Source organism: Orcinus orca, chromosome 12 (assembly GCF_937001465.1).
Source record: "Orcinus orca chromosome 12, mOrcOrc1.1, whole genome shotgun sequence".
Taxonomy (NCBI): Eukaryota; Metazoa; Chordata; class Mammalia; order Artiodactyla; family Delphinidae; genus Orcinus; species Orcinus orca.
The window spans coordinates 76668018-76695652 of NC_064570.1; positions in this window are offsets into that span (position 1 = coordinate 76668018).

Below are 27635 nucleotides of genomic sequence, written 5' to 3' on the forward strand. Positions count from 1 at the left end.
ATCAATCTTACTCTGTGTATGATTTAAATAATTCTTTTGTCCTGGACTTCTATAATCTTGACTTGATTAATACACATACAAATATACTGAGTCCCACTCAGTCAAATTAAATTAATGCTATGAGATCAATGCTACGAAAACACTGCAAAGTCTGGCATCTATGTCTAGGTGTCTAGAACTCTGACTTTTCCTCTTCAATAAATATTTTTGGATAGGAATATTGATTCCAGAACCAACATCTACTTGGTTTCAGTATGCCCGTGGTTTAGACCTGCCGTCATATCACGTTATGTTATATGCCTTTCTTGGAAAACCACCTTGTCAAATACATTTTAAAAATGCCTGACATTTGGCCCTGGCAAATTCTAGGTGTCACGTGACATTTTGTGTCTGAGTAATAGGGCATAATTCACAATACGTCTCTTACTCATTTCCAAGTCAGTTCTGTTGAATGATGGGGAAAAGAGTGTTATATGTTTTAGATACTATTTTTTTTTCCTTAAAACTATTACAGAAGCTTCTCTCAGAGCAAACAAGGGCCAAGTGTCACTGAGAACCAGTGTCTACTGACAAGCGTGTAAAAGTTGATCAGTCCTAGCTCTGCTCGTTAAGAGCCAGCAAGTCACAAAAATGTTCATTTAACATGTGTCCACCTCCAGAACCATTAAGTTTGCCTCAAACATCTAACTTCCCCTCTATTTCACTTGGCTCAAAAGCAAAATCGGCACAAAATCTCTCATTCCGCGCTGGAGATTAATTTGCAGTAGTGCCATTTGAGTACATATATGCATATGAATGGTTTGCCGTTGTTTCAGAAAATGAAGAAGGGAAGACTGGAAGAGAAATTGGCACACAGCTTCCAGATACTTAGAATGAGCCTGAAAATTACATTCCTGAAAGCCTTTTTTCAATTTAAGGAGAAATAACGAAGCAAGCATTTACAAAGAAAATAGCACAAAGGACCATTAGCAAAAGAAGCAAAGCACTTTCAGGGAATACATCAGACCAAGACGATAACTTTTCAGTGAAATTATAACATTGATGAATAAAGAAAGAAGTTATCTCATATGTTGTGGATATATGTAAGAAAAGAATGATTCCCTACTGCTCAAGTACTCTAACCACATAAACAATGGAATAATAATAAGCAATTCAGTCTTTTGATTGACAAGGTCAATATTGATCAATGAAATCCTCCTAAAGTTTTGGGGTGTTTTTAAATTAATTCTTATTGGAGAATAGTTGCTTTACAATATTGTGTTAGTTTCTGCTGTACAGCAAAGTGAATCAGTTATACATATACTATATCCACTCTTTTTTAGGTTCCCGTCCTATTTAGGTCACTACAGAGCACTGAGTACAGTTCCCTGTGCTATACAGTAGGCTGTCATTAGTTATCTATTTTATATATAGCTGTGCATATATGTCAATCCCAATCTCCCAATTCATCCCACCCCCCTTCCCCCCTTTGTAACCATAAGTTTTTTTTTCTACATCTGTGACTCTTTTCTGCTTTGCAAATAAGTTCCTCTGTACCATTTTTCTAGATTCCACATATAAGCAATATTATACGATATTTGTTTTCTCTTTCTCACTTACACTCTGTATGACAATCTCTAGGTTCATCCATGTTGCTGCAAATGGCATTATTTCGTTCCTTATTTTCCCCCCTCAAGGGAGTTGAAACCTTTATTTTTTTCTCTCAAAGAAATTTTATCAATTACCAAACATGAGCCATGTCTCCTATTCCCATGAAGTGCAGAGAACAGGAAGGGAAAAAAAGGCATCAACAGATGGGGTGTCAATTAGTGAGGGATAAGACCATCCATCACCCTTTAAAAATACATTTTCTTCTTGGCTGTAAATTCTACAATGCAAGACCAGGCACTGAGATGTGGGCTGTCTCTTAATTAAGTCTTTATAGAGCCAAAATAATCTTCCTCTAAAACATGAAATGAGGACAAGAGGAAATATATGTATATTGTATATATGTACCACATCTTCTTTATTCATTCCTCTGTCGATGGACATTTAGGTTGCTTCCATGTCCTGGCTATTGTAAATAGTGCTGCAATGAACATCCTAAAGTTTTAACAAGGAAGCACTGGTACTAGTAATTTCCCAATTCAAGTAAACATTATTATTTCTAGTCTGAAAATGAGAGTATACCACATACTGAGATATTTCTAATTCACTACTTAGGAAACCTATCTATAATATTCCCAAAAGCAGAATATAGTAATGCATTCATTTAGTTTTAAGATACTTATACAATTTAACAAAAAAAATAGCTTAGAAAACCATAACTTATCATTGGAAGACAGGTTTAGAGCAAGAAAAAACTGTTTTCTACATTAATAAGAATGAGAAAATACTAGAAAGTATTAGCACTATAGTCTTAGTAAACAGCAATCAACAATTTATTTATGGTATATAAAGTTACTTAAAATAAGTTACTTCAGAAAAAACATTTGACAATATTCAACATCCATTTATGCTGAAACCTCTCAACAAAGTGGGTATAGAGGGAACATATCTAAACATAATAAAGGCCATATATGACAAGCCCACAGTTAACATCACATTCAACAGTGAAAAGCTGAAAGCGTTTCCTCTAAGATCAGTAACAAGACAAGGATGTCCATTCTCACCACTTTTATTGAACATGGTGTTGGAAGTCCTAGCCACAGCAATTAGGTAAGAAGAAGAAATAAGTCATCCAAATTGGAAAGGAACAGGTGAAACTGTCACATGTCATTTCACAGAAGAAATTATATACATATATAAATAAAACCCTAAAGATACCACCAAAACCTGTTAGAACTAATAAATGAATTCAGTAAAGTTGCAGGATACAAAAATCAGTATGCAAAAGTCTGTTGCTATTCTATACACTAGTAATTAACTATAACAAAGAGAAACTAAGAAAATCATCCCATTTAAAACTGCAAAAGGAACAAAATACCAAGGAATAAATTTAACCAGGGAGATGAAAGACCTGTACACTGAAAACTATAACACTGATGAAAGAAACTGAAAAAGACACAAATAAATGAATGGAAAAATATTACCTGCTCATGGATTGGAAGAACTAATGTTTTTAAAATGTCCATAATACCCAAAGCAATCTACAGATTCAATGCAATCCCTATTGTTGGGGCGCAGGGCAGGCCACCCCCAAAATATGTCTCAATGGCATATTGATTATTTTGAAATAAAGTTATTTAAGAAACCACTGATGCAAGAAGGACACATCAATCCCTCCTTTCTGTCTTCCTGAAAGCAGGAAATAAATTTCCCATGTGAAAGGTGCCCTCTGGTGACAAAGAAAGACATCTTTGTCACCAGAGACAAGGAATTCAGGGCCAAGAAGCCTGTAGAAACAAACCTTGTTACTTCTTTACTAATTCACTACCTAAGCCCAAACTTCGCTTAAATTCCTTACTAATTAAGCACCCAAACCTAAGTTTCTTTGTCCTGTCAAATCCTCACAAATTTATTATTTCTCTGTGTAAAAAGGTATAAATGTTGCCTGCTTGTGGTTGTGTTCTGAGCATCATTTTCTGTTTTCTGTGCACACAAAATTAAATTGGTTTTTTTATTAATCTGATGTGTCAATTTTATTATTAGTCCAGGCACAAGAACTAAAGAGGAGTAGAGGAAGAAATTTCCCCCTCCCCAACACTGTCAAAATTCCAAACGCACTTTTCACAGAAATTGAACAAGCAGTCCTAAAATAGCCAAAGCAACCTTGAGAAAAAAGAATACAGCTGGAGACATCGTGCTCCTGATTTCAACTATAATACAAAGCTACAGTAATCAAAATGGTATGGTATTGGCATAAAAACAGACACAGAGATCGATGGAACAGAATAAACAGCCCAGAAATAAACCCACCCATTTATGGTTAATTAATTTACAACAAAGAAGCCAAGAATATACAACGGAGAAAGGACAGTCTCTTCAGCAAACAGTGTTGGGAAAACTAGACAGCTACATGCAAAAGAATGAAAGAGAACCATCATTTTATATACAAATAATTAAATTAAAATGGATTAAAGACTGGAATGTAAGACCCAAAACCATACAATTCCTAGAAGAAAACATAAGTGGCAAGTTTTGAACTTGACACCAAAAACAAAGGCAACAGAAGCAAAAATCAACAAGAGGAACTACATTAAACTAAAAAGCTTCTGCACAGCAAAGGAAACCATCAACAAAATGAAAAAGCAACTACCTGAATGAAAGATAATATTTGCAAACCATACATCTAATAAGGGGTTAATATCCAAAATATATAAAGAATGCATAAAACTCAACAAGAAAAAAAAATAAATCAATTAAAAATGGGCAGAAGATCTGAATAGACATTTTTCCAAAGAAAACCTACCGATGGCCAACAGGTACATAAAAAGGTATACAACATCACTCATCATCAAGGGAATGCAAATCAAAAACACTATGAGGTATCACTTCACACCTGTTAGAATGGCTGTGATCTAAAAGATAAGAAATAAGTTTTGGCAAAGATGTGGTAAAAAGGGAACATTTGTGCACTCTTGATAGGAATGTAATTAGTGCAATTGGGAATGTAATTGTGGATAACACTATGGAAGGTCCTCAAGAAATTAAAAATAGAACTACCATATGATCCAGCAATTCCACTTCTTGATATTTATTTGAAGGAAATGAAAACACTAACTCAGAAAGATATATGCACCCCCATGTTTATTGCAGCATTATTTACAATAGCCAAGATATGGAAACAACCTAAATTTCCATGGATGGACGAACGGATAAAGAAGTTGTGACATATACAGAAATATTCACCCACAAAATAGAAGGAAATCTTGACATTTGTGACAAGATGAATGGATCTTGAGGGCATAATGCTAAGTGAAATAAGTCAGCCAGAGAAAGAGAAATACCATACGATGGTTGCCAGAGGCATGGCGGGGGGGGTGGCGGGGGTAAAATGGATGAAGGGGGTCAAAAGGTACAAACTTCCAGTTATAAAATAAATGTCATGGGAATGTAATAAAGAGCATGGTGACTGTAGTTAATAACAGTGTACTGTATATTTGAAAGCTGCTAAGAGAGTAGATCTTTAAAGTTCTCATCACAAGGAAAAAATGTACAACTACCTGTGGTGATGGATGTTAACTAGACTTATTGTTGTAATCATTTTGCAATGTATACAAATATCAAATCATAGTTACCAAAAGGGAAAGGGGGGAGGGACAAATTAGGAGTCTGGCATTAAAATATACACACTATTATACATAAAGTAGATAACCAATAAGGACCTATTGTATAGCACAGGGAGCTATACTCAATAACTTGTAATAACCTATAATGGAAAAGAATACAAAAAAAAGAATATATGTGTGTGTGTGTGTATATATATATATATATATATATATATATATATATCTGAATCACTTTGTATACCTGAAACTAACACATTGTGAATCAACTGTATTTCAATACAAATTAAAAATTTTTTTAAATATCAAATCATGATGTTGTACATCTGAGAATAATATATGTCAATTATAGCTCAATTTTTTAAAAAGAGAAAAAAAATTTAGAATCCTTGTCTTTCAAGTGATAACATTAAAGTGACAACACCAAAAAAAAAAAAAGATAAAAGAAAAGAAACTTTCAGAAGACATGCCAAAAGGAAACATGTACCAGAATATTTGTGAAACTTCTTGAATAGCAAATGAAAACTGGAGATAAACTAAATGTATATGAAAAGGGGAATCTCATATTAAAATGTGGTATAGTCAGTGAAATACCCTACAGATAGATAAAGAGGATTAAACAAATCTACACGAGTAAATCCTAAGAAAAGCAAATTGCTGGACTGTTGAATTAAAAAACAAACACCCAGGTGCAAGATGATATAAGATGATTCCTTTAAAAAACACACACACAGAGATAACCATATATTTTTCATGGATGCATTTATACTTACACAGTAGGGTAAAACATGCCAAACGAGAAGTTCAGAACACATTTACCTAAGAGTTCAGTGATTCTCAGAGGAGGAGAGCTTGAGTGCAAGGACTACTACACTCCAGAGAGCTGGGACGGGGGGAGGGGAGTGCTGCCACATGCGGAAGCCATGAACCTGGGCTGGGGGAGGCCAGCTTGCAGGAGCATGGGGTCATTAGTTGGCCTGTTGACAGGTGGGAACACAGGGAAATGAGGATTGGAAAGGGAGATCTGTGAACTAACTGTGGGAGACCTTAGCCAGATCAGGCAGTCTTACCTCACCTACAGACAACTGGGAATAACTGACATTGTTCAGGGAGGTACCGACACAGTTTGAGTCATTTTAGGAAGACTGGCCTGGGAACTGTGTGCATGATGGATTAAGATAATAAATTTTAGAGGCAAGTGCCATTAAAAAGCTGTTGCAGGGCTTCCCTGGTGGCGCAGTGGTTGAGAGTCCGCCTGCCGATGCTGGGGACGCGGGTTCGTGCCCTGGTCCGGGAAGATCCCACATGCTGCGGAGCGGCTGCGCCCGTGAGCCATGGCCGCTGGGCCTGCACGTCCGGAGCCTGTGCTCCGCAACGGGAGAGGCCACAACAGTGAGAGGCCCGCGTACCGCAAAAAAAAAAAACAAAAAACCTGTTGCAACAGCCCATGTATTAAATAATAAGAGTCCTGAATTAAAATGTTCTTAATCAGAGTGGAAAGGAAGGTACAGGTGAAAGCATTATCACAAAGAAAGCCTTGGCAAAACTTAGTGACTGAGAAGAAAAGGGAGGCTGAATGTTTGCGTTCCCCCAAAATTCGTATGTTGGAGCTCTAACCCTCAAAACCCCCTCATATTTGGAGATGGGGTCTTTGGAAGGTAAATGGGGTAAGATGAGGTCATGAGGGTAGGGCTGTCATGATGGCATCAGTGCCCTTATAATAAGAGATCTTTCTCTCTCTCCCCCTGCACACAAAAAGAAGTCATGTGGACATACAGCAAGATGGTTGGTAGCCACCTACAAGCCAAGAGAAGAAGCCTCATAATGAAACCTGCCTTGCCAGGACCTTGATCTTGGATTTCCCAGCCTCCAGAACTGTGAGAAATAAAAATCTGTTGTTTAGGGGCTTCCCTGGTGGCGCAGTGGTTGAGAGTCCGCCTGCCGATGCTGGGGACGCGGGTTCATGCCCCAGTCCGGGAAGATCCCACCTGCCGCGGAGCGGCTGGGCCCGTGAGCCATGGCCGCTGAGCCTGCGCGTCCGGAGCCTGTGCTCCGCAACGGGAGAGGCCACAACAGTGAGAGGCCCGCGTACCGCAAAAAAAAAAAAAATCTGTTGTTTAAATCACCCAGTCTTGATATTTGTTATGGCAGCCTGAGCTGCCTAAGACAGGAGAGGTCAAAGATAAAACTCAGATTTTCAATCTATATTCATGGAGATAATGACTGATAAACGGGAAGGTAAGAAGAGGACCTAGTTTGGGGAGAGACCAATCTAAATCCACAAAATTTACGTCAACTTCAGCTGCCCCTATGATATGTAGATCAAATGGGGCTATAAGTCTAGTATACAATAAAAACAAATATAATTGAGAATAAAACGATAGCGCATGGGTACGTCTCTGTAGGATGATCACACAATGTTTTTACTTTTGAGACAACAGGATTAGCAAAGCTGTAAGAATGTAAAAAAATCATCTGAAACTCTCTGCTACTGGTTTATGTTTGAGTATGTGATTCTATTTACTCTTCTCTAATGATGTTGGTAATAAGCTTGCCAAACAATTTTACTGCCAGGGTTTGAAATATTATATTCAAGTTGTTTTGGTTTTTATTATGTCTTATTATGATGTGACAGTGGCACATAGTAAGAGGAAAACCACTTAATATCCATTCCAACCAAGAAGAAGGTTTTTCCATTACCAAACTTAAAATTATAAAACAATCATAGGAGGTTTTTTTTCAAAGTAACCACCCATGTATCAATCTGATATAACACCAAATCTTCCGGACTGATTTTTTTTTTCTCTTACTGGGTTTGTGTTGTTTAGGATGGTTCCCAAATGACTGACGGACAGTTACCCAATAGTGGTCCATGTAAAAATTAGTCTCCTAGTATCAACAAGACCACACCTGTGCATGAGCTTTAATCATTTAGAATTAAGAATTTGGAGTAAATAATTAATTTTCTCTTGTTGGCTTTCATTGGTGTTTTATCAAAATCAACACCATTTTCTCCATTCAGTCTGATGAGGATATTAGTAGAGATAAGCTGAAACAAATCATTTTTCTTTTCTCCTCCAAAAAAAGTTCAAAGAACAAAAACTCATGTCATCAAAATCAACAAGAGGCTGAAATCGTCTTTTTTTAATTTAAAAGAAAAAGGAAAAAAAGGACAAACCAACGTGTATAGATTTCATGAAACATTCAGTGGAACGTGATTCAGCATAAATCAGTAGAAAGCCTGCTATGTAACTAGGCTGCCGTTAGCCAAGGCAGCAGCAGGTAATTAAAAATTCCAGTAGTTCAAGAGCACAATTTTAATTTGGGTTACTCCAGAAGCTGACTCTGAAACAAGGGCAAGCATTTCATTTGGAAGGTGATTCTAGGGGCCAGGTGACGTGAGACAAGGGCATCGGAATCATGTGGCGGGCTTGTTGAAGTACAGATGACCGTGTCCCAGCCCCAGAGCTTCCCATGCAGTAGGTCTGGGTTAGCGCTGAAAGTCTGCATTACTAAGGAATTCCCAGGTGATGCTGTTGTAGATACAGCGACCACACTTTGATAACAACAGCTTTAAAACAGTCTGGGCAGCAACTCCTATGAGAAGCCTTCTCTGATGCCCTGTATTTCCCCCCGTACTTCACTCTGGTAGTACCTTGCATTTCTCTCCATCTTAGCGCACTTACCGCTCTGTATTATAACATTCTCTTTCCTGTTCTATCTCCCTGAATAAACAGGGAGATCGAGATTCTTGAGCACAGATTAAAAAAAAAACTGTCTTTCATCTCTATTATTTGGGGATTGGCATAAAATAGGCATTCCACAAGTATTGGATAAGGAAAGTCACAGGGAAGTGGGAGAGAAAAGAGTGGGAAAAGAGAAGGAAAGAGAGGTGGGGAGAATAGAAACCACGCTAAGGACTTTAAATCCTTGATTAGCTCACTGTCTTAAGTTCTTCAGAAACCAGCCACTGAGTCGAGGACTGAATGCGGCGAGTTTATTTGGGAGGGGCAAGGAAACCCACATTGACTGTAGCGGGTACAGGAAGGAAAGGGAAGGCAAACTATTAAGGAGGCAGCAAGCACTGTGGGTGAGGAGAAGCTATTGGAAACTGTGTAAAGTGCATGCCTCACAGCCAAGGCTGGGGGAACTAAAGTGCATTTACCCTCACATCCTTCAGTAATTGGATGCTCCCAAGAGTACATGAATTCTCAGCACCTTCAGTTGGCTGTGCAAAGGTCCCAGATTTTGGAAGTCAGGCTGGCATGCGCAGAAATGGTAAAGGGATCTCAGGAGATGTGAGTGAAAAAACTGACAGCATCTGCTACACTCAGAGACCAAAGAGAAATTTCCATTATGGTACATCCATCCAAGAGAAAAAAAAGAAGCTGGGTTGGCATATGGAAACTTGGCACGTTCTGGTGCGTCAATTAACACATTTTAGGCATTTCTGTTAGAAGAACCTATTTTACAATGGCAGGAAGCGATCCAAGGCAAATCTAAGGAGAAACACCATCATTAAAACAAATCTATACTTAAGCCTCACCAATATCAAGCTTTCTTAGAGACGAATTCGTGACTCAATCATCCTGAGGAAAATCAGTGTGTAAAACAGACAAAAGAGGAAGTTCTATTAAATGGCTCATGGAGAGGTCTGGAGAGGCCAAGATTCTTTCTGATTCCCTGTGATCCTTAGCTAGTAACTGATAAGCAAAAAAAAAAAGCAACCCCTTGCAGCATACTCTCTCAAAGAATGGCTAATCAAGGTGATGGTAAAGAAATCTTTGAAAGTATTCACCTGGCACTTACTAAGCGAAAATATGTCCTTATAAACTGTTTACACAAGCCATACTGTTGTAGGAAAATGGGGCAGGAGAGGATGGTCACATCCCAGGTCTCAGGTGAGTTCCTGGGACAGGCTGCCAAGTGAAGTTCCTTGGCTTCTTGCAGGAAAGAATTTAAGAACGAGCCATAGTAAAGTGAAAGCAGGTATACTGAGAGATACACATTCCACATGTCCACATGCAGAATGCAGTCCGCCTCAAAAGGCAAGAGCAGCCCTGAAATATGGGGTGGTTAGTTTTTATGGGCTGGGTAATTTCATAGGCTAATGAGTGAGAGGATTATTCCAACTATTTTGCAGGAGGGGCAGAGATTTCCAGGAACTGGGCCATCACCCACTTTTTGGCCTTTCATGGTTGGCCTTGAAACTGTCATGGTACCTGCGGGTGTGTCATTTAGCACATGCTAATGTATTATAATGAGGCCAAGGTCCACTGGAAGTCGAATTGTCTGCCATCTTGGACCTAGTTGGTTCTAACCAGTTCTTGTCATATCCTCAATGGCTATGTCATTCTTTTAAAGGTTGTGCCCTGCCCCCTTCCCTCCTGTCTCAATATGAGTATACTGTTGTTGGTAAAGCTATATTTTCTCCTAACTTGAAAGCACATAAATCCAAAATAATTACATATGTATCCATGTACACTTTTTTCATTTCAGACTACTTGCAGTCATTTCTAAACCTAGTTAATAAAATCACCTTCAGGTGGAGTTTGACTTATGATTCATTAAGCATTCAGTAAATGCCATTATGAGCAAAGCCCAGGGCTAAGCTTTGTGACACAAAGAAGAAAACACAGTCCTTGTTCTCAAGAAATGTACGACCTAGTAGAAAAATTAAGATTGCTAAGTGCCATTCCAGAAAACAAGCTGTGGAAAGTCAAAGAGGGGAAAGCTTACTTCACGTGACGGAAGATAGGACCTCCTGGAGCAGTGGCATTTGAACAAAGCTGTAAACACTCGCAGGATCGGCAAGTGTGGAGGGGAAATAGCATTCCACGGGTACAAAACAGCACAGAGACATGGTGGTAACATAACCCAGAGGATTTATAGACATGAACATAGAGTTCAACTTGGATGGAGCATGTTGTGTATACAGAGGAAAGAAAATTAGAGACAGAAACAGGTTTGTAGTAAGCAGTGAAAGGTCTAGAGCTTTGCTGTCTAATGGGGTAGCCATTACCCACACATAGCACTGAGCCCTTGATATGCAGCTAAAATCACATTTCAAAGACTTAGTAGAAAAACAGGATGTAAAATATTAATAATTTTATATTGATGACGTGTTGAAACAATAATTTAATAAAATATTGGGTAAAAACTATATCACTTTCTTTTAACTTTTTTAATGGAACTAGGACAAAGTTTTAAGTTATGTGGTGCAAATTGTATTCTATTGGAAAATGCTGTTCTAGAACAATAGCTAGAATGCTTGTACTTTTTTCCATAAGAAGTTGGGGACCTTAGGACAAAAAGTGAATGACTGGGTGATGTAATTAGATGTCTGCTTCAAAATGATCTGAAGAGAGCAGATATCCCTTGATTTAAAAGGGAAGGACTAGGGCAGAAAGAAGAAAGAAAAACAAAGACACGAGATGCAACGAAGCAAGTGGTAGTTGGGTGTGCAGAAAAGGAGATGGGGTAAGTGATGCTGGGAGGGTAGCATTGGCAGTATTTGGTCGTGGATCAGAAAATGCGTGCAGGAAAGTGTAGAAGTCAAGCACCATGCCAAATTACTGGAAGAAGTAGTTGGAATAAGTGTGATGATGTTAACAGCGAGGGGGAATTGATTAAAAGAAAAAAGGATGGGTTCAGCTTGAGACATAATGAGATTTAGGTCCATGGGACATACATTTGTGTCCACGGTGGCGTAGCCGAGCAGACAGTGAGGAAAGTGTGAGAACAGACTCTCCTACAACTTGCGAGGTTTTCAAAAGCCATAAAAAAGAAGGGAAAAAACACTAGAAAATTTTCTTAAATAGTGCATTTTACCCAAGAAATGGAGCCTTCTTGTTCCTCTTAGATCAGGCATGGAGGCCACAGTTCCATGTGCTATCAAAACCACTATAACATTGTCATATGTCACCAGACAATGGTGTCTTTACAAGTTCAAACTACAGAGAAGCGTAAAATAAGGAAAAGCGTGTCCTTCATTCAGCCACTCTTTATTGAGCTCCATTAAGGGTGAGACACTGCACAGCATGTGAAGAGGTGGACATGTCCTGAGAGCTTTTTTTCTCAGGGAAATCAAAAATGTTACGAAATGATGAAGCTGGTATGAAAACGTGTTAAACATTTTAGCCATAAAGATTACCACCTCAAATAGAGACAAAGCCTGAGGCAGAGTGGGATAAAGAATAGTACTATTTTCCTTTCATTGTGCAACTGGTTTTAGTGCGAAACAAGACTAGCCTTAACACTTCCGCGCATTCTGCATCCTTAAGCAGCTATTGTTTTTAACGTTGATATTCAGGAACCATTTCTTTCCAGTGGAAACAAAATCTGCTCTGTGCTCTATGTGAGGTCACATCTCTAATTTTAAACTATCATTTCCATGATCAAAGATACCTAAAGGATTCTCCTTACAGCTGAGAAGACTACACCTGGCAAACTAGAAGCAATATATATCCATTTACTAGTGAGGCAAATGAAAACACCACATCAAATTCTCAAAGCATCACCTGGAATTGCATCATGGGCCAGATGCAGTTGCACGGGGCTTGGTCAGAGGCACTCTAACAACCATAAACAGTACATTTTGGTACATTTGGGAGCAGGGAAATAAGAACATTGAAGCCTTAAAAAATCATTACCTTATCCTCAAAGTCTGACCCCTGAGTTAAGGGACTAGAGAACACACACATTTTTCAAACAGAGAGGTGGCAGAGGGCGGCCACAGTTTAAGAAACTGAATGGCTATAAACAGAAACTGTAATCATGTCTGACAGAGCAAGTAGGGTCTGCGCAATATCAGCATTGAGCTCCATCATTTTCATCAACTGAGGGTGAACCCACAGTTTTTCCAGATCTGTACTGGTGGTTCTAGCAGAGCACAATGTAAAATTCCTTAAGAAAAGACACAAATCGAAAAAAAGTCCAAGTGTGATGATTTCTGACTACTGACAAATTATATAATCTCTTTAACTCACTTCCTTCCAAAAAAAGAATAGAAAAGATAGATGTAGGTCCAAGATCCTGCTTTGTCAGAATCCCGATGAAAGGTTCTAGGATATAGTCATGGCATTGGGGAGAGAGGCTGATGGCAATTCTCTAAGCTTACAATTAACCCTAAAAGAACAAAATATGATTGAATGATCATTCTGATAACAGAAGAATAAATGATGATACAGTGACAGATCAGACAAAGGAGTTCTTTCTCAGAGGAAAAATATTACAGTAATTTCCATTTTAATTTGAGCTGAACTATGATTTGATAAAACCCTATAGAAACTTAAAGAATATTAATTCAAATCTTCTAAGCTGTAAGTGAAATACACTATAACTTTCTTTTCCTCCTCATTACTTCAGAAGTCCTAACAGTAGAATGAAGATGTAGCCCCCATTACTGGAAATGACATTTTGTGTGACCCTAATAGTGATTATGGAAAATCAAGACCTTGACCTTCTCATTTAAATTCCTCATTTAAATGATGGCATGACCAATCCCATTTCCCACTGTAACATGTGTTTAATTACTGTACAATTAGAAAACCATCTTTTTACATTAAATGCAAGACATTAATTTAAAAAGAAATAAACTGTCTATATCCCATGCTCCCTAAATACCAGCTTGGTGAAAGTCCCGTAGAATGAAAAGAATTTCTTAATCTTGATATTAAAATAGGCTTTTTTTGGAGGGAGATAGCTAACCTTTACTGATCTGGTACTGAATGCCAAGAACGGGCTGAAGTGCTATACATAGATTACGTCACTTAATTCTCACTCTACCTTATGAGATCCTAAAACAGGCATGTCAGGGATGGAAATGTGGAGACCCAAGAGAAGTCTACCCGCCACCACAGACCCCGACTTCCCACCCCACCTATGCACGCCCCCAGGTTGTTGTTCCTCCACCTGTGAGGGCTGCTTGGCTGGCTGCTACAACATAGGCTACTATTGCCCTGACATCCTGGCAGAAGAGAGAATACAGGCTTCAGGGGGCAACAGTAAACAGGTATCATGGTGACTCCCCGGGAGAGGAAAGTACACTGTAGATGTGCTGCTTCTGTATTTATTTCTCCTGAGTAAAAAGCATTTTTAGGGATTTTCTTTCCTGTTGCTCATCATTTTCCCTATGAAAAATAAGCAGAAAATGGTAAGAACGTAGCAGAAATGTTTTACAGAGACAGCAGGGTGGAGCAAATGCTGTGGTTAACTGCAAAGTTAGAGGCAACAAGGAAGAGTCTAGGAAAGCTGAACCAGAAATGATTACAAGTAACAGAAACCAAGTTGAAGGAGTTTAAGCAGACAAGGGAGTGGGAGGATGCTGGAGATTCCTAGGAAATACAAGAACAAGTTGAACATACTGACCTTGGAAAGGTCAGAATTAGAAAAACTCTGAGTACAGGAGTTCCTTTAGAAATCTGTTAGTGATGGCACATGGAAAACTCGTGAAAAGAGTTAACATCACTAATTATTAGGGAAATGCAAATCAAAACCCCAAAGAGATACCACTTCACATCCAGTAGGATGATGACTATTTTTTTTTTAAAGAAAAGAAAGAAAAGAACTAGCGTTGGTGAGGGCGTGGAGAAATGGGAACCCTCTGCATTACTGGTGGGAATGTAAGGGTGCAGCTGCTGTGGAAAACAGTATGTCAATCCCTCAAAAACTCAGACAGAATTACCATATGATCTAGCAATTCCTCTTCTGGGTACGTACCCACAAAATTGAAAGCAGAGACACGTCCACAGCGCCACTATTCACAATAGCCAAAAGGTAGAAACAGGGCTTCCCTGGTGGCACAGTGGTTGAGTGTCTGTCTGCCGATGCAGGGGACACGGGTTCGTGCCCCAGTCCGGGAGGATCCCACATGCCGCGGAGCGGCTGGGCCCGTGAGCCATGGCCGCTGAGCCTGCGTGTCCGGAGCCTGTGCTCCGCAACGGGAGAGGCCACAACGGTGAGACGCCCGCGTACCGCAAAAAAAAAAAAAAAAAAAGGTAGAAACAACTCAAATGTTCACACATGGGTGAGTGGATAAACAAAATATGGTATATATGTATAATGGAATACTATTCAGCCTTAAAAAGAAAGAAAATCTTGACACATGCTACAACACGGATGAACCTCGAAGACATTATGCTAAGTGAAATAAGCCAAAAAGAGTGTATAAAAAAGTACAATATACTGTATGCAATACTGGAGTAGTCAGATTCATAGGGACAGAAAGCAGAAGGATGGTTGCCAGGGTCTGGGGGAGGAGCAGTGGGGAGTTATGGTCAATGGGGACAATTTCAATTTGGGAAGGTGAAAAAGCTCTGGAGATGGACAGTGGTCATGGTTGCACAATAATGGGAACGTGAGACAGGCTGGGACCTGGGACCTGGGACCCTTTGCTGCAGAGCTGCAGTGCTTGCACCCAGACACACCTCACCTCAAGCAACAAAATACGAAGAAACTATAAGCGACTAAAAATAACTGCGTACATGTGCAGTTGGGAACAAATTAGGAACAAGATACAAAAAGACCAAAAACCCAACTGCCACCTGAGGTGTCGGGAGCCAAAGCAGGTACTGCACATGCCCCCTGCACACAGCAACACCAAGGGGGTGGGCAAAACACCCAAGCCCCCCCTCCGGCCCGACCCCTCGACCTGCCCCTACCCCCATCCCATAAAAGGAAGCAGCTTGCCGCCCCCCTCAGAGAGTGAGCAAGGGCACCCGTTACTTGTTTTTGCTCCCGCCTGCTGCAGCACGAGTCCCAGTAAAGCCTTGCCCCACTTTCTTGTCTGGCCTCTTATCAATTTCTATTGATTAAGGAGGTCAAGAGCCCTGGTCAGTAACATACGTACTTAATGCCATTAAACTGTACATCCTAAAATGTTTTTTTTTTTTAAAAAAAAAAAAAAAGATCACTAGATCTGGAGCTGGAGCTGATCACTGAAGTGTTAACAGTTGCCAAAAGAGCAATTTCAGCAGAGATACAAGATGAAAGCCAGGCTGCAAAGACCTAGGGTTCCGACAAGGGTGAGCAGGGGGTGGTGGACAAGTGTGCTCACAGAGGGCAGGTAGGGCCCTGGGCCATGGTGGTCAGATGGGAAAATAAACTGGAAATAAATGACTGAAGGAAGGTGAAGCTTCTGCCTTCGGATTAACAAAATGAACCCTGCAGCTAAGGTCCAACAATTGATGTTTTGTGTTCAGCAAATAGTGAGTATATAAACTACATAAGAGCAGCTCATATACCTGTTGTATCCACAGTATTCCATCCTGACCTTCTAATTGTCTCAGGAGGAAAACGCTTTATTGGATTAAACAAGTCAATTAGGGGCCATTCAGCCATGTCTTTATTGTGGTTTCTGTGGTTTTATCCCTAGAGATAATTGTCGTTTTGGCTAAGCGAGACTACTAAGAGAAGGCATAGAACATTATCATCTAAAATTCAAAAGTAAAAAAACAAAATGAGACAAAGTAGAGGAAAAACAGGAGAAACAAACATTCAGGCATTTACATGTTGGCAGTCTTTAGACAGGTAACAGCTAATAGATGATATTTAATCTGTTCCAGATTTAATAATTTCCTTTTGAAACTAATTGTGCTTTTACTTCAACTACATCTTTCTGGAAAAGTAAAAAATTAAGAGAAGTAAAGTGTAACTACTTTTTATATCACTGCACAGAAATTTCTCTATAAAATAATACCTTTTTATTGAAGTATAGTTGATTTACAATGTTGTGTTAGTTTCAGGTGTACAGTGAAGTGAGTCAGTTATACATACATATATATCTATATTTTTTTCAGATTCTTTTCCCTTATAGGTTATTACAAAATATTGAGTATAATTCCCTGTCCTATACAGTAGGTCCTTGTTTATTATCTATTTTGCATATAATAGTGTGTATATGTTAATCCCAAACTCCTAACTTATCCCTCCCTGCCCTTTCCCCTTTGGCAACCATAAGTTGCCAAACTTATCAATAGGGAGAGTATCATGTTACTTAATTCTCAACATTGTTCATCCTGCCAGGGGTGCTACAGTGTAGGAGTTAATCACTCAAGCTTCACAGCCACACTCTGTGGGTTTGGAGCCCACCTGTGACAGTACCTGTCACTTAACCTCCCAGTGCAAACTACGAACAATGACAACGAGGATGATGACGGTGATGGTGGTGATGATGATAAACCTACCTTACAAGTCTGTTGTCAAGATTAGACAAGGTAAGGTATATAAAGTGTTTATAATGGTGCCTGGCACATGGAAAGTGGTATAAAATTGTTACCATTGTATCTTCTTGTGACTGCAGGTTCTGACATCTGAAAATAATGTTAGCAGGTAGGAGAGCAAATGGTACCTTTTTATCACCTCTTGCTGATACCAGTTTTTCTTGTGCCACATGGCTGTCTTTGGAAAGACGCTCGCCAATTGTTCTCCCAAACAGTAGTCTCACACCAGCCCAGCAGCCCTCCGCTCCCTGTCTTGCCAGCCTGCTTCATTCGATAGATGTAGGATTCTCTCTGCTGCTTCTGATAGCATTCAGCAGCTTCTTTAATTATTGTACAACTGTATACATGAATGAACACACAGATATGCTAGAATGACATGACCATGTGAGTAAACCCAGAGAAATTAGATAATTGCATATAGCAAATAAAATCACTGCTGCCAAAATGAACTACTTATGTCAAAAAGAAAAGGAGGAGAATTGAAGCAGGAATTCTTATAAAAATTACGTTGCTCCACACTAAAATATTTCTTATTATACATTGTTTATTGATAGACATATAGTAAGAAGTGAGTAGATGAATATACGCCAAATTCATGCTAGTGGTTGCTTCTGAGATAAGGGTAAGAGAAATGTGATTGGAGCATGTGGTCAAAAGAAACTTCACCTGTATCTGGGACTCTTTTTCTAACTGTACAGTGTGTATAATAATAGTATGTACCTCATAAGATCGCTGTATTAAATGAACTAACATAGTAAAGTGTTATAGTAATATATATATTTTCAATACCCAGGTATTTTCCAATAAAATGTGTATTATAATGTTACCTTGAAATAAAATTCTCTGCTTGTATAATTTGTAATGAATAAATGAAAGAGATTTATTTGAACTAGTATTTCTAAATACACTATTTCACTCTTCCAACCTCTCATATTTTAACTATATTTGCTCAGTTTTATAACAGATATATTGATTAGAAGTAGGTGATACTGGAGAACGGACTTGAGGATATGGGGAGGGGGAAGGGTGAGCTGTGACAGGGCGAGAGAGAGTCATGGACATATACACACTAACAAACGTAAGGTAGATAGCTAGTGGGAAGCAGCCGCATGGCACAGGGATATCGGCTCGGTGCTTTGTGACCGCCTGGAGGGGTGGGAGGGAGGGAGACGCAAGAGGGAAGAGATATGGGAACATATGTATATGTATAACTGATTCAATTTGTTAACACACCATTGTAAAGCAATTATACCCCAATAAAGATGTTAAAAAAAAAAGACTATTACAGAAATAAGTCTGTAGCTAAAGCCTCAGAAATCTTAATGTCCTCTAGATTTTAATATTAATGAATGATATATTCCTTTAACCTTCCGATTCACAAAGAGGTGGTAACTGGTGTGGATTAATAATTAAAGGTCCAACAGGAAAACACCTCAGTGTTCTCACTTAGAGGGCAAGTTATTGGGTGATGGCCAAAAAGTTCTTTAGTTTTGCTATGAGATAACGAGCTATGGAAAAAGAAATGTCTAATAAATTTTAATTTAATAAATGTCAAAAAAAAAGAAGTAGGTAAAAATATATACTCTAAAGAAGCTTATTTCAACGTTGTAATAATTTAGAATCCTAGTCTATCAGTAAATATATGAAAATATTATTTGCATTTCTTAGTTATAATTTAGACATGTGTTTAATCAAATGAAAGCAGTTTTTTAAGGTTAATTTTTAAGCTTAAATTTAAGCCTAATCAAGCAATGGTATAAATAAAATGAAAAAATAAAATAAAATATTTTTTAATGTAAAGTATGTTTAAAATATTAATATTCTACTAATGTGTTAGCTATTAGGCACTGATCACTCATATTTTGTGCATTTTTTAAATTATATTTATTATTATTGTGGTCAATGTTTTCATCTATCCTAAATGTCAATGTCCTTAAAACTTTTAAACAAGGAATCATCAAAACATAAAATGAAAATAATTTTTTAATTTATTTTGTGGAAATATAGTTTATTTACAACGTTGTGCTAATTTTTGCTGTACAGCAAAGTGATTCAGTTATACATATATACACATTCTTTTTCATATTCTTCTCCATTATGGTTTATCAGAGGATATTGAATATAGTTCCTTGTGCTATACAGTAGGACCTTGTTGTTATCCATTCTATATGTAATAGTTTGTTTCTGCTAATCCCAGACTCCCAGTCCATTCCTCCCCCTTGGCCACCACAAGTCTGTTCTCTATGTCTGTGAGCCTGTTTCTGTTTCATAGATAAGTTCATTTGTGTCATATTTTAGATTCCACATATAAGTGATATCATATGGTATTTGTCTTTCTCTGTCTGACTTACTTCACTTAGTATGATAATCTCTAGGTCCATCCATGTTGCTGCAAATGGCATTATTATAATGAAAATAATTTAATGATACACTGGAAGAGAACAACCTTGTTTGGAAACTAGCATAAAACAATCAGTGAGTCGTTAGGTAGAAAGAACCACACAACAAACCTCAGAGGGTGGGTCTACTCACTGCTGTATCCCCACTGTCAAGAGCAGTGGCTGGCAGACAGTGGGCATTTAATAAATAGTTGTCTGCGTTTTGAATGAATGAAAGAAGTATTGACCCCTAAAGCTATTATCAAGCAGAAAGCTCTGGATTTTGTAAAAGAGGTCAACAGTCTGAGAAGTGGTTCTCAACTGGGGGAGGAGCAACCTACTTCCAGGTATTTGGAAATATGGTATTGGGTTGGCTTGTCAGGATGACCGTGCTATGGACAGTTAGTAGCTGGGGGCCAGGGATGCAAAATTCTCTGCAATGTGGAGAGAGGTGGAGAGGACACCAGCAGAACAGTCCAGCACAATAAAGAGCTTTTCCACCCAAAATGCAAACAGCAATCCATCACGAATTACTGGAAGCAGAACTGGGGTGGAAGGGATAAAAGAAACAAAAACAAACAAACCAGAATAAGGAGACCAGAAGGTAGGAACGGGACTTGAGCATCTTTGATAGTGCTCAGATTTCTCTGCTAAGAGTGGGGAAGGAACTGTTTTGAAAACTAAGCTGGCCTAAAAATGCCTAAAAATATTTAAGCCAGAACTTCTGGGATACAGGCACTAGCCACAGACGCTACACCAAGCATTTACTTTTTATAATAAGTAAAAGAATATGGAATAATTATAAAGTAGAATGCAAATTTACTTTAAATTAAGAGATTCAAAGCAATTTCATGTTTGTGGCAAGCATCTGGGGCATGTTCCCAGAGCTCGATATACACCCACCTCCACACCATCAGTGGGTGGTACTCTGGTGGAAACTCAACCTCGGGCCCTGAGCGGTGAACAGTTCATCAGAGACAAATATCAGTACTAAGTATGGAACGTTATGGGGGAAAAACCAGGAGAGGAGCAAGCAGAAAACAGCATCTAAAGGAAGGTGAAGATGCTCAGAAGAATACAACAAAGACAAGTTTCAAGGTATAAAATACGCAAAGTACGTAAAACAACAACATTAAGGCCACGTTTATTTCACTTATCAAGTACTTACTGAATATCTCCATGTGCATCAGGCATCGTGTTGGGCCCTAGGGATAGAGATGAACAAAAGAAATGGCCTGGCCCTCATGAACCTTATAGCTTCCAGAAGAGGAAGACATTAAACAAATCAACAATGATTGAAACTCACAGAGCACTTAGAGAGAAGATAGCAAAGGGATCTATTTTAGACTGAAGTGTGAAGAAGGACTTCCCTAAAGAAGACATCTTCTGTAGTTCTGAACAATGATCAAGAATGAGGTGATCTATGCAGACGTGCATTCAGGGAGAGAGCTCATCCTGTATCCAGGCTCAAGGCAGAACAGTCTCTCACATTCCTGGAGCAGCAACGAGGGAAATGTGGCTGCTGTCTTGGTGAGCTGGGAGGAGAGACATGATATAAGGTTGAGGACAGGCTGGGGACAGACTCCTTCAGCCTCCTATAGGAATTTGGGTTTCACTGTAATCAAACTAGGAAGCCACTGGAGGGCTTTCATCAGACATGAGTCAAGTTTCGTCTTAAGAAGACCACTGCCTACAACATGAGGAAGAACTAGAGAGGGGACAAGAAAAGTGGTGGGGAGACCATTGAGGAAGCTAGTGCAAGGGTCGAGGTGAGGGATGATGATGGCTTGGTCAAGAGTGAGAGCAACAGAGATAGGAGATACAGATGGATATGAAACACAGAGTTGGTCATGAATTGGACGCAGAGTGAGCAGTTGCAAGGGTGACAGAAGCTGCCATCTTCCAAGTGGGCAGGTTGGAGGAAGAAGAGTTTCAGGAGAGGTTGATCAAAGACTCAGTTTTGGGCTTGTTCACCAGCAGTATCTGAGAGCCATCCTAATGGAGATGTTTGATAATCAAATCTCTAACTCCGAAGTGAGCTCTGGATCAGGGTGTGAGTTCGAGAGTTCCAGGCACACATATAGAGTCTATAAAGACATGGCATTCGTTAGGATCACCTAGGAAAAGTGATCAGTCCATGGAAAACACACTATTATGATCCCATGGGAGAATAATTTCATTTTCAATACTTTTTCCATTCTATTTCTCTTGAAAAAACCAGACCATTTTTTCTGGTCTTTGTTCTGATAAAGTGTAAAAAAACCCAAACAAACAGAAGAGTCTAAATGTTGTCACTCTATGTGCTTCACATTTTAATGACTGATTCCATCTCAAAATGTAGCAATAATTGCTTTTTGTTCATGTGCTTCCTGTATTATTTGTGAGTTGAGTAAAGCAGTCACTAACAAATGTTTTTCAGAAGCTCACTGTGAACCTATAACATAGAGTACGTTAGTGTGGGAAGCATTTGCAGTCTACTTGGACGTCTATGTTTCCATAATTCAAATCCTGCTGGCCCCAGCATAACCTACAAGGTAAAATCTAAACCCCAGTCTGCATATCCTTCCAGTCCTTCCCTTGCCAAACCCACCTAACAGGGCATGATTTAACAATAAGTTCTTATACTGCTTCCCAGTGCTCTGCCTTTGCCCATGCTTTCCCTATGCCTAGGCAAAATGAAAATGTGTTGCTTCTTGTTCAAAAATTAGTATTTTCAAGACAGTGACAACAGGGTATTGAACCAAGTGCAGGGTCCCTCTGAAGCCCTGTGAAATTGCACAGATTTGTAGGCCCATGAAGCCAGTCCTGGCCTGTCTCCTGCCCTGGGAATAATAATAGTATCTGCCTCACAAGGTTGGTATGGGGATTAAATGAGGCAATACATGAACAATTAAAGAGTAGCTGGTACATAGGAAACATGATGTAAGTGTGAGCTATATAGATATATTCAAAAACAAAAGATACTCCAAGGGACTCTCAAGTCATTTTTGAGTTAGAAAGAGTCATGTCTTCCAAATCTTAATTTTATAACGTAAGTATAATTTTAAAAAAAGAATGCAAGAAAAGTTTTCATGCCGTGCATCTTTTATTCTTTACTCTCCTTGCATTGAAACCTTCTCCTGGTACAACTCAGCACTCAGCCCTTCCAGGTCATTCCCTCTTTGGTAACTCAAGGGAAGGGAAAGGTGTAAAGATAGCATCTATATTTCAACTTCTTCAGGAACTCCTGGAGTACCTAAAATTCACTGGTCAAACCTTGTTCTTGGAAACAGGTTCGGCAAAAGAGGTTTGAGAAAAGACTAGTGGAAAGGAACCCAGACCCAACAAAATGGAATATTCTCATCTCTGTCAAACTTGGAGGAGAGGAATCAAAGGAGAAAAAATCTGCAACACTGAGTTATGGCCCCAAGGCCATTTTTGTCCCTGGTCTGCCTTTTTTGTGGAGTAAAAAGTACTTGAAATTGGAATACAATATCGGAATTCATCATGTCCAAGTTGATTTTTTAAAATATCTTCTGTTTAGATTTGACACTTAACTACATTGGGAAAATTTTAGGATTAAAACAGAACAACCAATTTGCTAAAGAAAGAAGGTGACTGGAGTCTTATCACTCAAAGTCCTTAATTTCGTAGAAGCAGAAAAATGATTTCAAGTATTCTGTCAATGGATCTTTACAAAGGAACAGCATTTCTTGCTGAATTTACATGAAAAATAGCGTAGGCATTTCCCCTTTCCCAGACATCTTCTTTATATCCTAAAAAGGAAAAAATGACCAAAACTAGTAGCAATCATCATAATCATAGTAATAGTGATTTTCTTCCAAGAAGCTTAAAATACTTCTTAAACAGCATTTTATAATGAAAATAAAGCAAATGGACTATTCAGCTACTGGCATTACCATCATTATTTGGATAAGGTGATAACATCTGTAGTGAATTTTAAAATAGCTGAGTCAGACATCTAAGAAATATAAAATGGCACAGGCATTACACCAGCATGAGCTTAAGAGAGTATAACAATTTATAAAATGAGTGGCCAAATGGGAAATGTCACATCAATCTGTGTCACGTCAATCTATCAGTCTGGTTCATGACTCATATATGAAGCAGATATTTCAATATTGGCATCCGTGACAAGCCCCATACCACTTCTCCATGCAAATTAGATTATTTGGGAGTAAACACTTAGGCAGTAGCGTAGGTTTTATTAGTCAGTTCTTATTAGTGAATTTAGTCCCATCACTGTGGATGTTGAAGGCTTTTCCCTTTCGTGTATAGGTAGGAATGATGTCATCTGCCTGAGCTTTTACTAGCACGTTGTCACATTGTCACTAATCCCTGTCAATTATCTGATCCTCAAATGTAGAATTTTCATACAATTATTTGAAAGTTCTCTTTTGCTGCATAATAAATTACCTTAAAAGGTAGCAACTTGGGGCTTCCCTGGTGACGCAGTGGTTGGGAGTCCACCTGCCAATGCAGGGGACACGGGTTCGTGCCCCGGTCCGGGAAGATCTCACATGCCGCGGAGCGGCTAGGCCCGTGAGCCATGGCCGCTGAGCCTGCGCACCCGGAGCCTGTGCTCCGCAACGGGAGAGGCCACAGCAGTGAGAGGCCCGTGTACCACACACACACACAAAAAAGTAGCAACTTAAAATAGCAAGCACAGAACTTCTGAAGATTAGAAATACGGGAGCAGGTCTCCATGAGGTTGCAGCCAAGCTACTGTCCAGGACCACAGTCATCTCAGAAGTCAGTTGTTACTGAAGGATTCTCTCCCAAGCTTGCTCATGTGGTTGTTGGCGGGTCTCGGTTCCTCCTTAGTTACTGACTGGAGGCGTCAGTTCTTCTCCATAGGACTTCTCACTCCACGGCAGCTGGCTTCCCCTCTTCCCGACTTTGCGGCCCGCCCTCCTCACACAGTGAGATATCCAAGGAGAGAAGGCACAAGCAAGAGAAGACTTTCAAGATGGAAGTTGCAGAATTTTTTAACCTAATATCATAAGTGACATACCATCACTTCTTCCATATGGGTCACATAGACCAACCCTGGTACAATGTGGGAGCGAACCACACAAGTAAGTGAACATCAGGAAGGAGGGACCATTAGGAGGCTGGCCAGGAGAGGGGGCAAACTGTGACTTCAATAAAGGACAGGTTGACATTGAGGGGTCTCTAAGATATTTAAGGGGACACGTCAAGAAAACAGTTGGGGTGGGGGGCAGTTCTAACAAATGAGAACAGGTCAAGAAAACATCTTAATTTAAGTGTGCTTCAATGATAATCACAGCTCATGATTCATATTTATTATCAACAACATTGAGATTAAAGTTGATCTACCTTCACTTCATTTTATACTACCAATATTATTTCTTTTTTTCATTGAAGTATAGTTGATTTGCAATGTTGTGTTAGTTTCAGGTGTGCAGCAAAGTGATTCAGTTATACATATATATGTATGTATATATATTTTTTTCAGATAATCTTGTTCTGATGTATGAATTTTGAAGACTGTGTATACTTATTAAAATATAGGAAAATCTTCCACTCTATAACTAATAATTAATACTAATCTATATAATTAAATGAACTATTAATTCACTCTGGTAACAACACTTTACTTTGTGGATTAAGGAATATTTATAAAGGATAAACTCAGAGCACATAAAATTCATTTTCCATTTATCCTACACCACTGTGAAGTTTGAGATCATCAAGCAAAAACAACCCAACATTCCCCTACCTGACTCAAATCTTCTCTATTACCTTCCATTTCAGAGGGGAAAAAAAAAAAAAGGATAGTGCCTCCAATCGTGCCGTGGATGCCACCTGGCCCATCTTTCTCTGAGAACTTGCTGTTGAAGGATTTTCCCACCTCTCACTTCTCACATCACATCCTCTCAAAGGACTCGTCCCACAGTTTATAAATACGTGCACATGCCCTCTTCTTAAACAACAACCTTTCCGTACTTTTGTTACTTTTTTCTTCAAGTACAATCTTATCTGCTTCCTTCCTTTTTCTGCCAAACTTTACCAAAAAATACACTAGCAAATTCCTACATTTTTCATTTACCGAAATCCAATATATATTCTCATCTGCTGTACTAAAACTGTTCTCCCAAAGCCATCAGTGACCTCATAGCCATCAAGTCCACTGTCTTCTTCTCACTTTCAACTTTCTCTGCAGCACTCAACTGTGTCAACAGCCTGCTTGCATCAAAACTCCCATTTTTGGTTCACTATAGGCATTTCTGCTCCCATGACCCCTCTCTCTTCTTTGTGGATACTCCGTCTCTTAACACCAACTGACTCCCTTGTCAGTTTCATCCAGGCTCATGATTTCAATACCAGCTGGATGTTGATAATTCCTATCCATCTATGCATAGCTCTTACTTATCTCTCAAGGTCAGTCCCACTGCTTCAACTACAACCCCACATTTTTTACTGAACCAAATACATTTCCTTCGTGGGGACACCACCCTCCTGAGCCCTAGGCTGAAAACATTTTCACACCCTTATCACCTCACTCTCCCCCGACTGCCCACACGTAATCAATATTCATTCTGCCTTCATAACAGCTTTAACATTCATTTCGTCCTCCTTTTTCTCACCACCACTATCTTACTTTAGGCCCCTGTTGAGTCCTCACTCAATTTGATACATGCTGCCAGAATCCTCTAACACCCTAGAAAGGCTTCAATGACCCCCTATTATGAAATGAAGTCCAAACGCCTTATTCCGACATTTTATTCTCTCCATTAACTGCTATGTACTTAGATGCCACGCTGTCTACCAGCCTTACAAAAATCGGCCTTCTCCATGTGGTTTCTGCTTTTGCTTAAACTCAATGACTCAAGGTTCATTACCAATGAAGGAGCAGTTTGGCCTCTGATGAATGATCAGATAGTGCATCTGTTAAAGAAAAACATTCATGACACTTGTTAAAGACCAGTGAGTCAGACTTTATTCAGGGGGACTGTCGTGATAGATATAGGGACAAAGGAGTTTTGCAGCAGGGAAGAGAGATTGGACTCAACTCCAAATACAATAAGGAAAAGTGGGAATTAATAGCCAGGAACTATAAAGGAGCAGGGTGGCGGTCAGTGGACGGAAAATTACTAAGGGGAAACATGGCAGTTGGCGGGGATTCTGGCTAAACCAACCTAGCGGGATTCTTGCTGAAGGCAGGCCTGGGCTATCACACAGCACCTGGGGATGGTGGAGGAAGAGGAACTTGAGCAGATATTGAGAGTGATTGGATACCAAGGGTGGGGGGATCCTGGCTACACTGACAAAGCAGGATTGTTCTTAAAATTAACAAGGCAGAAACAGACACGGAAGCCCAAAGTCAGGGCCTGATTGAGAAGAGTTCAGAAGAGTCTGAGAAGAGTTTGGTCAAGGAGAAGGTCTTTGTCAGTCTTAGCTGAGTCAAATACTAACAACCTTCAAAAATGATCCCCATGTCTCATTTTTCGAAGACCAAGAAATGTTTTCAATTAAAGCTCTTCCATTGGCAAGTTTAATTATTCTTTTCTGCAAGAGAACTGGCTTCTTATCACACACTCGAGTGCAAAGCTTTGCTCTGTGTCTTTGTCTAACTGGAAGGGTAATAATTCAACCATGTACCTAATTTGAAATGCACCCTTTCCTAGTTTTCTAATGAAAATAAAATCTTAACTTATATGAAAAACTGTGCCATTGAGACATACTTCTGTGCTCACAAAGACAATTAGCTAATAACAAAATATTGCTTATTTATTTGGTAATAATATTTCATGATTTAATCTATGAACTCAGTGGTAAAATTATTGATAAATACCAATGTTTAT